This window comes from Rhea americana, unplaced genomic scaffold (assembly GCF_003343005.1).
Source record: "Rhea americana isolate MKP2758 unplaced genomic scaffold, rheAme1 scaffold_111, whole genome shotgun sequence".
NCBI classification, from domain to species: Eukaryota; Metazoa; Chordata; class Aves; order Rheiformes; family Rheidae; genus Rhea; species Rhea americana.
Window position 1 is genome coordinate 1,199,865 of NW_028185162.1, and position 10,816 is coordinate 1,210,680.

Consider the following 10,816-nt stretch of genomic DNA (forward strand, 5'->3'; position numbering starts at 1 on the left):
GCGGGCCCGGCGGCGCCGCTGCTTTCTGCCGCCGAGTCTCCCGTTCGGGAGTTGTAGCTCGGTGGGAAGGGCTGCGCGCCGTAGGAAGCTGTTGCTTTGCTGTTTACCGAAGCCCTCTGTGGCTCCGGGCTGGTGGCGCGACGCTGCTTCCCCGAGCGTGTCGATGCTCTCCCCGCGAGGCGTCTCCGGCGGCTTCGGCTTGCCCGGGTGCTCGGCCCGCGGCAGCTCCGGGGTGCTGCCTTCGCGAGCCTCTGCGCTCGCCCCGGCCCGCTCCCTCGGAGGGGGGACCGAAGGCAGCGCGCGGGGGCCGGGCGCGGGGGGCTGCGCGCTGCGGGGCTCCGCGCTCGCCCGCCGGCGCGGCGGGAAGCGCGAGCACCAGCTCCTGCCGTCCGACGGCGCGAAGGCCGGGCTCTAGCTCTCCGTGCTGCCCGGCCGGTGCGTCCCGGCGGCCTCCTCTCTGGAGGCGAGCTGGGTCTGCAGGGCTCGGAGCGCCCTCAGGCTGCGAGTGGCCCCCGGCTGTGCCCGCGCCTGGCTTGCAGGACAGGGTCTGTGCCCTCAGCCTGCGGCGCGGGGCTTGGCTGCTGGCTTCCCCTTCCCGCAGGAGTGGCTTTCTTTTCTTTCTTTCTTTTTTTTTTTTAATTTACCTTTTTTTTATTAGCTTGGGGGGGGGGGAAATCATGTGCCTGTTAAATGAATTTGAAGGACAAAGTAGATGGTCATGAGCTGAGCTTGCCTGCTCTTGAGGAAGTTGCGGGTCGTTTGTCTTCGTTAATAGCTGAATTACATGCCAGGGATGAAACGAGTCCTTGTCACCTGTCAGCAGGCTGGCTGTAGCGCTGCAGTCGGCGTGCACGCTGATGGACAACCCCCCAGGGCCTCCCCATCCAAGGGATGGGAGCTTCTGGGTGGGGAGCAACTCAGTCTGATGCAGCAAGGCCTGGGTACATATGTGTGTGTGTGTGTGGTCTTTTTATTATTATTATTATGCACCAGCTCCTGTTGCTGGAGAGGAAGCAGTGGGGAGCCTGCAGAACCTGGGAGACCCAGGTCATGGAGACTTCTGGCTGCAGTGCTGGGCTCTTTGCTCCCTTGCAGCTGGAGAACAGACTCCAGTCCTCGCATGCTGCAGCCGGACCAGAAGCAGAGGAGACTTTCAAAAGGGCAGTGCGGCAGCACTCCGGTTGCTAGAGGAAGAAGCTCTGTTTAGGTAGCAATCCCTGCAAAAGCTTATGTGGCTCAGACCTTGGCAGGGTTTAAAGAGGTGGCACTGTGCCGAGCCTGTCACTCTGCCCTTCAGCCAAGGGTCTGGCTGCCAGAGCGCGGCATCTCTTCCACTTGCTGGTGTGTGTTGCTTGAAGGGTGTATTAAGCTACCCACTTGTGCCAACCACTGCTGAATTATRGAAGAAGAGTTCTGTCTGAAGGCCAAGACTTCTCTGAAGTTTCAGCGTTGACTTCAGCAGAGGCTTTGCAAACTTGTCTCTGGTGGAGCAGGGGAAGGAAGAGCCTCTTTTACCAGAGGCTTTAGGAAAAGCTGCCMGAGAGGCTTGGGGTGTTAGGGTGTTTTGGGGCTCCAAAGCACTTCTGTACTTTGCTGAGGTGCAGAGAGGATGAATATGATGTAAATCATGGCAAAATAAGCTAGTGGAGGGGAAGGGACACGTGCTTTGCGGGGGGGCTCAGTGTGAGGATAACATCTGTGCTGGAGCTGGGGAAGGCAGCCTCTCTGGTATCAGCTGAAATCAGTGCAGGCGATTACCCTGCCTTGGGAAGGTGCCTGCAGAGAACATGCCCAGCGCAGCCCTAACGCGCAGGTGAACGGTGGGCGGCATCTGTCCCACAGCTCAAAGCACTGAAAACCGTGGGCGGAAGGGGGAGGCAGGCTCTGCTCGTGTGAGCTCCCCCTTGGGTTCGGGGCTCTGTGTTGGTGCCGTGCAGGCAGTGCGGAGGGTGRGAGGGAAGGCGGTTTGCTCGAGGTTGGTAGCAGAGGCCGGCTGCACTGCTGGGCTCCAGCTCGGTGCAGTTCTTGGAGCTCTCCTGCTTTTTTCCCTCACCCTCCACTAAATTGCTGGGAAGGTGATTGCTTCCTACACACCTTCCTGCAGATGCCTGCTGCTGCCAGCATTTGGCAATTGGGAAGGTCAGGCAGCTGAGCCTGGCCCTTTGCTGAGGATGCTGCTCTGCTGAGCTGGCAGGTAGCCCTTCAGCTCCTGGCCAAAGCCCAGACCTGAGCTGTCAGGCTAAGAGTTSAGTATAAAGCCAGTATAAAGTAAAACGCTGCTGGATTGTGCTTCGGTAGGCAGGAAAGCAGATACGTCTGTGGGGAAACTAGGCRTGCGGTAGTCCTCATCAAAATTCCTCCTCTTATGTCTTCGTGGCTTCAAATTCCTCTTCTGCTCCTCTGATCTTTGGTCCTTTATTCTGTTGCTTGCTTTGAGAAGCAGGTACCCAACAGGCAGGGACGTGACCCAGTCACCAGCAAATACGCGGTTAAAGAAAGGCGCGTGGGTGTCTGGCTGTAAAGGCAGGGAGGACGGTTGAAGTGTACAGAAGCAATTGTTGACTTTACTCCGTCATCACGGCACATCTGAAGCTTAGTACTTAGTGATGTTTATGATAGATAAAGCGTGAAAGCGTCGGGGACAGCACGTAAATGAATGATATCAAATAAGGCCATGTAATCAAGCGTGTGCCTTAATTAAGGCAGCAGTTCGGCTTAGTATGCTTGGCAAGAACAGCCTGAAATGCTCTAAAAAGAGAAGGAATGCTCCTGCTAAGTGATAAATTGGGATAGGATACTATCTTGAAAGAGAAAGGTGGAAAGAAACCGCTGTGACTCCGTGGATGGGTGGAAGGCTGGCGGCTGCCTCGTGGTGGTGAGCGAGGTAAAGTGTGTACGTGCGATGTCTCTGGAAAATTGGATATTTCTGATTTCTACACTTAGCCACAGATGACAGTTTCGAGGCTTGAATCCTTGATCAGAGAAATATGCTCAGCTAGGGACATGCGCACCAACCGAGGAGGTTGCGGGTCTCGCTTGCTTAGAGACTTGCAGGCTCTGGTTATGCTTCTTACTGGGACAAGTCTTCAGGAAACTCTTCTGTTCCAGTTCAGTCTTCGGTTTTATTTTTGGCATAAGTGCTATGGACAGAAGTGGAGGGAGAAGTACAACTGTTTGTCATCAGTGGCACCAGGGAGCTTCTCTCCTCATCCCAGGAGGCTGCAGGCTTGGGGAGTGGACCTGGCTGGGAACGAATCCCTGTTTTATTTGCTGATGGCAGCCGGCACACGAGCTGACTCATGCCTCGTGATAAAGGTGCGGTTTGTCAGGGCTTGTTTCTGTTGGGTCGCTGCCCTGGACAGGCCTTATTTTAGGATCAGTACCTCTCTGAGAGTTGTTCTTTTTGCTGGAAAACCCGTGGGACTAATTTAGCTAGCCTCTGGGGCAGCTTAAGCATTTTCTACAAATTGGTGGCTGCTTTCAGGGGAGGCTGTGAACTGTTGTGTGATTAATTCTCCAGTATTGTTCAGGGTTTACAGTGAAGTTGTTAGCTAGTTAACAGTGACTGCTCTAATTATACTGGTGGGAGCATAAACAGCAAGGCTGCAATGTGCTGCTGTCTGCCGGAGTTCACACGAACGTGCTTCTCTCTGAGATGGAGGCATCCTTCTCCTCTCTCCTATTCCCACGCTATACTCTGCAGAGCAACCGTGTATCCTGTTGGACGTGCAGGAGAAAACCATCAAAGCCCAGCTTTCCTTCCTGTTGATCCCACCATTAAGGGGCAGCTACCAAATTCATCGCCTTGCACTTAATTTCTTGCGGCCTTCTGCAATTGCCTGTCTCCAGTTGTCTCCGCTCGCTCGCACCTCCTAGGGTGACCTTGCAGGGACAAAACATGAATGGCACCGTTTGGATGGCCGTTGCCTCCCGGCTGGCCTGGAGGCTGCTGCGTGGGGGAGCCGTGCAGGGCAAGGCTGCTGTCTCTGCCCACAGCATCTCCTGAACTGCCAAGGAAGAAACTTTTGGCTCTGTTCTTGCTTTACACTGACTTCTGCTGTGGCTGCTGTTCTAAGTGTGCTGAACAGGGGTGGTCCCTGCAGCCCTGCAAAGCTCTCAAGGGGAGAAGCGTGACCCAGAGCACAGGTTGTGCAATTAGCACGAGGAGGAGCAATTCAGCGGCTTCCTTTGCCGCAGACTTCCTTGGTAACCTTAAGCTGCTTTACCTCTAGTTCACAGATCGACCCAGACACTGACTGCTTACCAATGGTGTTAAACTAGAAGCAGGCCACGAGGGGCTTGGCCGAGGTGGGAAAGGGAAGGATAAAGTGCTGTGGGAGCCCAGGCCGAATAACACCTTCTTAGGGTGCGTTAACAGTTGGATTAGCAACTGCTGGTGACTGACAGAGGTGCAAATTTGTCCTCCTCAGGAGAGTGAGAGTATGCTCTTGTGACTTGGACTTCAGTACTTACATTTGGCAGTTTAGTGCTATATCGGAGCAGTTCCCTGCAGTGACGTGCTGTCATCCTCCTTGGGCTCTTTTCCTACCTCTCCCTGTATTGCAGAGCCTATACGCAATTCCTGCAGTCTTGTGAATGCAGCAAAGGTTGGACCAGCCGCCTCGTGTCTGTGTTATACATCATGCTAATACAGGACCAAAACASCTCAGCTCAAAGGCTCTTTTGCTCTTGATCCTTCACAGGCATGTTAAGAGAAGACTTTAGTGTAGCTGTCTGTTTCTGTCATTCTTCCCACTCCTGCCTCCAGGTAGCGTTCAAGTTTGTATCTTGTAGAATAGAAAGTAGTCCTGAAAACAGAAGAGTTGGGGATGGTAGAATAGCTTTTGTACCAGTAGCTTGGGCAAGCCTAATGAAGCCCAGGTACCTGTTGTCACCCCTGCAGTGGCTGAAGCTCCGGAATCGAGCCCGTGCAGCTTTGCGGAGCGCTGTGTGCGTGCGTACCTGATTGAGAGGTGGCTCTCAATCACCCCCATGGTGTTGTGCAGTTGCGTCTGTCTTGAGCAAGTTATTTTCCACCAGTGGCTGCCTTTGTGCTAGCTCACCGTGGTGCTGGCAACACAGAGGCATCCCTGGAGCCTCTTTTCCTTTCTCTGGAYCTCTTCATGTTCTAGATGCAGCTGGTGGTCTTAATCTGAGATGTGCTGCTTGATGTAGGCTCTCAGAGAGAAGCTGTGATGCTTGAAGGAACCCCTCTGGAAGAGGATCTGTAGCTGTTGCTTCATGCTGTGTCTGTCRCCAGACCCTCCCTTCCCTGTGTGCAGCCTGAGCGTGTGGGATCTTGTCCGTCTGTGGACGAGAAGCTGGAAGCTCTGCAAGCTGCCTCCTTATTAGGAGCCTGGGACAGATGTGAGCTGAGGACGAGCAAGGAGAGCAGGACCTGGATTAGAAACTGTGCAGTTCCCATGATAGAAAATTCTTACAGTACYCATGCATAAGCCAGCCACCTATATGAGTGAAGTCTCAGTTTTAGCACTTTCTAGCACCTGATTCTAGTAMTGCTGCCTGGTTAGTGCTGTTATATGATATTAATTATGTTGGAAATGGAGGTTTGGGCCCCTTTGTGCTAATGGTATGCCACTCCTGGCAAGCCTATTAAAACAGTATGGGAACCTAAAACTCATCTGCTGACTCTGACTATTGACCTGGGGCTSCTCAGATGCTCTGACACTGAGGTTAGGAGGGTTCCCTTCTACAGCTGTCGGGAACTTTGCTGGCCAAGGATAATGCTTCCCGAGAATCCCTGCTCTGCAGGGTGGAGTATAAACCAACCCAGGATGAGTGTTTGTCTGCCTCATCTGCATGAGGACAGGCAAGGTTGGAGAAGTGGGAGGTGTCTGACTGGCTTGGCGCGTGAACCCTTGCCAGATAGATAGGGATGCAGCATGGTTGTGCTGGACCCRGGGAGACAGCAGTTCTCCTGGCATTGCTTGAATGTGGAATCCTGTTTTGAGGAATGTTTCTAGCACATCTGCCTTGTTTAGGTGCTCACTGCAYTGAGAAAGCAAGAGCATCTTGGGCTGCTGCTCTTCCTGCAGACTTCAGGCCCCTTGTGCTCTTGGGTCAGCCCAAACCACTTAAAGGTGCTATTGAGGCTTTGCCAGCCTTTACCCTGTAGTAACGTTCATGAGGTGCAATGCTTTCAGCTGACAAAAATCAGACCAAGTTACTACTGCACACTTGCATATTAGAGAGATCGGGCATCTCTTCCAGCATGTTTCCATACTCTAATCAGGCTTTGGCTTTTTCCTTTCTCATACAGTATTGATGCRAACAGTGCTAGTAATTTGGCTTGAAGCAATAGTAAAAAGGCATGACTTATTCATAGCAATTGTTGGGAGTCCATTCCTTAATGCCAGGTAGATTGATTTAAGTCAGACTGCAGAATGAAACTTGCCTCTTTTCATTAGGCTCTGGGTTTTCAGAGTTTGCTGTTCCCRTGGAGCCAAACAGTCACTACCTTACACCCAAATGCCATTTCATTTAGAAGGCTGCACGCAGAATATCAACCCCAGATGTATAAGGAACAGCACAAGAGCATGTCCCACCTTTTGGTTCTTCTGTGGCACATCCTCCCACATACCAAATGACTAAATGAGCAAAGCCGGTACTGTCTGCCCCATGCTTTTCCAAGCATCTGTCTGCTCGTCCCARTGTTTTATTGTGCTAAGAGCAAGCCTTTACTGTAGGAACTTCCTTCTCCATGCAGCACCAAGTGTGGCTGGGTCTCAAGTGATCATTGAGRTTTGAAATGCCACAGCAATAGAAACCGTAAGCCACCAGATCTGCATCAGTGAACTGCAAAGACTCTGGGGACGCAAAGCCAAATGGCTCCTTTGCCTTTCTGCTGTGAGCTGGGTAACACCTGGATTCACTGAAGGTCTGTTGTGGCTCCTGCAAATTGCCAAGAGTCTTATTCCAGTGAGACCTGGTGAAAGAAAGAAACCTGAAATCTCTAATATTCCATGTTCTTCATATAGGAATAAATGTTTCCTTGCCCTGAAACATGCAGCCCCTTAGTCTCAGGCAGTGAAAGTCCTTCTCTCCCTCCTCCCATGTCCCAGCTTTCATTAACCTAGAAATGCAGTGATGCTTTGCCATCGGGCTGGTTCCTAGCGCTTTGGGGAGCTCTGCAGAGCTGTCAGCGTAGCTGTGTGCAAGAGGAGAGGATGGCTCAGAGTTCCTCATCAGCAARGAGGAGCAAATACCCCAGGAGATGACTTTCTGCAAAAGGATCTGACAGCAGCTCTGCCCAGGTGTAGCTGGAAGGATGTGCAGYGGGGGTAGTCACTGGAGAAGAGAAATTTCGTTGTTGTTTCTCAGTACAATTTTTTGGCAGTGCTGGCTGCCTGGAGAGAATCCCTGCTCTACTGTGAAACCGTCCKTGTTTGAGCTGCTTTGAAGTTGTCTGTTAGGCTGTCAGGAGCTGAGGATTGTGTGGAGCCTCTGCAGCTGTTGCTTAACTCTCCTAGTAAGAAGCCTATGACTGAGACTAACCCCCAGGAGGCTGGGCTGTCTAGCGTGCTTTCCTCAAACAGGTTTTTGGTTCATCAGTGGATTTTCTACAGTTCCCAGAGCTGATGGCAGATCTGGTTCCTGGGGGACAGGAGGCCTGGTGTGGAAAGCCCCTGCCTTTGTCAGGAGCAGGCACAGCTGGATGTACTGTCCAGGAGGAACTGCCAGCTGCCAGCAGCTGCAGGGAGCTTGCAGTTTACCTGGCAGCATGATCCTAGCCTCTGCTTGCTTGCTTGCACTGGAGATGCTGTGTTGGTGCTGAAAATACTTTTTTTTTTTTTTTTTTTTTTTTCCCCTCAAGGTCCTTGACCTCCTTTGAACTCCTCTGTGGCCCCTGTGTTTCCGAAGCTGACAAATGCTGGCAGTAGGAAATGCTGGTGTCCAGACTGAGGTGCTCAGCTGGCTGGCTCCAAGGCAGAGGCATGTCCCACCCTCCCACTAGTTTCCAGCCTCACGGTGTCTGGCTCTTCCTGTCCTGCCCAGCTCCATGCTCAAGGCTGGACAACCATGCAGGGACCCACCAGAGGTGAAGGTTTYGTTGCACTCTGCTGAGCAGGAGAAGCCTGCCCAGAAGGGTCATTGAAGGTGCCCTGAGGCCCCTCTTGATCTGGAGAGCCAGAGAAACTCTTTTGGTTGAGGTGCACAAGGCTAAGATGTACAAAGGTCCCTGGCCTCTGGGTCCTTTCACTTTAGGCTCCTCTGAAATCTGCAATTATAACACTTCATGGGCATGTGGAGGTGGCATTGGTGAAAGGAGGCCTCTCCCTTCTGCATTAGAACCRGATGAACCACAGTTGCTCTTCTGTGTGCAGAGCAGAAAGTCGTGGGTCTTGCCAGCACCCCTTATGGATGCTGGGGAGCAGCTGCCTGTGCCCTCGGTGCTGGGCAGCTTACGTCTGTGTCCGCCTCTGCAGCGCCTTAAAGCAGACGAGCGGCTGATAATGAGGGGAGACAGACTGACTCTGCTGTCAGACTGCTTGTTCTTGCTACAATTTTGTGTCTCKGATGGAAACTGGTCACTTTTCTAGCCTTTCAAGCCCACCTCCCAAAGAGAGCTTGGGAGTTTTGAATATTTAGACATAAAATAAGAATGATGTAATTAAAATCCTTTATTTTTCTTATTTGATGAGAGTTTTTTTTTTTAATTCTCTTGATTTAAAAGGTGGTAGTAGCTAATTGGATTCTGGGCCAGACTTGCATAGTCATCCAAGGGGGGGGGGAAGGACTGCAAATGAGCCTAGCCAGGAAATTGCACATTTAAATATAGTTCTCAGTAGGGTCAGCCTAACACCCAAGGGGCAAATTAAGAACAAATATTCTGTTGTAATGTGTTTGAGCTGCAGATGTCATCTTAAGCAGAACAAAAAGCTTGGAAGTGAGGAGAGCAAGCTGAAGGAGAGATGTTTAGGGCCATGATCTCATTGCAGTCACAGAGTCATGGTGGGATAGCTCACATGGTTGGAATGCTGTTATGGATGGCTATGTGCTTTTTAGGAGAGACAGGCCAGGGAGGCGAGGTGGTGGAGTTGCTCTTTGTGTGAGAAAGCAACTGGAATGCAACGAGCTCTGCCTAGGCGGGGAGGAGGAGAAGGCAATTGAGAGCTTATGGGTAAAGATCAAAGGGCAGGCTAGCATGGGGGACACTGTTGTGGGTGTCTACTACAGGCCACCTGACCAGGAAGAGAAAGTTGATGAGGCCTTCTATAGACAGCTGGAAGTAGCCTCAAGATCACAGGCCCTGGTTCTCATGGGGGACTTCAACCACCCTGACATCTGCTGGAAGGACTACACAGCAAGGCACAAGCAGTCCAGGAGGCTCCTGCAGTGCATTGATGGTAACTTCTTGTAACAAATGGTGGAGGAGCCTACGAGGAAGGGTGTCCTGCTGGACCTTGTCCTTACCAACAGAGAGGGACTGGTTAGAGATGTGCAGGTTGGGGGCAGCCTTGGCTGCAGTGACCATGAGATGGTGGAGTTCAGGATCCTGCAGGAAAGAACTAAGGCAACAAGCAGGATTGCAACCCTGGACTTCAGGAGAGCAGACTTCGGGCTCTTCAGAGACCTAATTGGTGGAACCTCATGGGTTAAGGCCCTAGAAGGAAGGGGGGTCCAGGAGAGCTGGCTAGTATTCAAACATCACTTCCTCTAAGCTCAAGAGCAGTGCATCCCTCTGAGTAAGAAGTGCAGCAAAAGGGGCAGGAGACCTGCATGGGTGAGCAAGGAGCTCTTGGCCAAATTCAGACAGAAGAAGAAAATACACAGACTGTGGAAGAGGGGACAGGCTACTTGGGAGAATTATAGGAAAGCAGCCAGAGTATGTAGAGATGTTGTGAGGAAGGCTAAGGCCCAACTGGAATTGAGCCTGGCAAGGGATGTCAAGGACAGTAGGAAGGGCTTCTTCAAACACATCAGCAGCAAGAAGAGGACTGGGGAAATGTGGGCCCGCTCCTGAATGGGGCGGGGGCCCTGGTGACAAGGGACACGGAGAAAGCAAAATTACTGAATGCCTCCTTTGCTTCAGTCTTCACTGCTAAGGGCAGCCCCCAGGAATCCCAGAGCCTGGACGTGAGGGAGAAAGCCCAGAGAAGGGAAGACTTTCCTTTGGTTGAGGAGGATAGGATGAGAGACCTTCTGGGCAGGCTAGACATCCACAAATCCATGGGCCCGGATGGGATGCACCCACGGGTACTGAGGGAGCTGGTGGATGTTGTTGCCAGGCCGCTCTCCATCATCTTTGAAAAGTCCTGGAGAACTGGAGAGGTGCCTGAGGACTGGAAGAAAGCCAGTGTCACTCCGGTCTTCAAAAGGGGCAAGAAGGAGGACCTAGGCAACTATAGGCCAGTCAGCCTCACCTCCATCCCTGGAAAGGGGATGGAACAGCTCATTCTGGATGTCATCTCCAGACATATGGAGGAAGAGAAGGTGGTCAGGAGTAGCCAGCATGGATTCACCAAGGGGAAATCCTGCTTAACCAATCTGATAGCCTTCTCTGATGGAATGACTGGCTGGGTAGACGAGGGCAGAGCAGTGGACGTTGTGTACCTTGACTTCAGCAAGGCTTTTGATGCTGTCTCCCCTAACATCCTCCTAGAGAAGCTCAGGAAGTGTGGGTTAGASGASTGGAYAGTGAGGTTTATTGAGAACTGCCTGAAAGGCAGAGCTCGGAGAATTGTCATCAGCAAAGTGGAGTCTAGTTGGAGGYCTGTGGCTAGTGGTGTCCCCCAGGGCTCAGTACTGGGTCCCATCCTGTTCAACTTTTTCATCAGTGACCTGGATGAGGGGA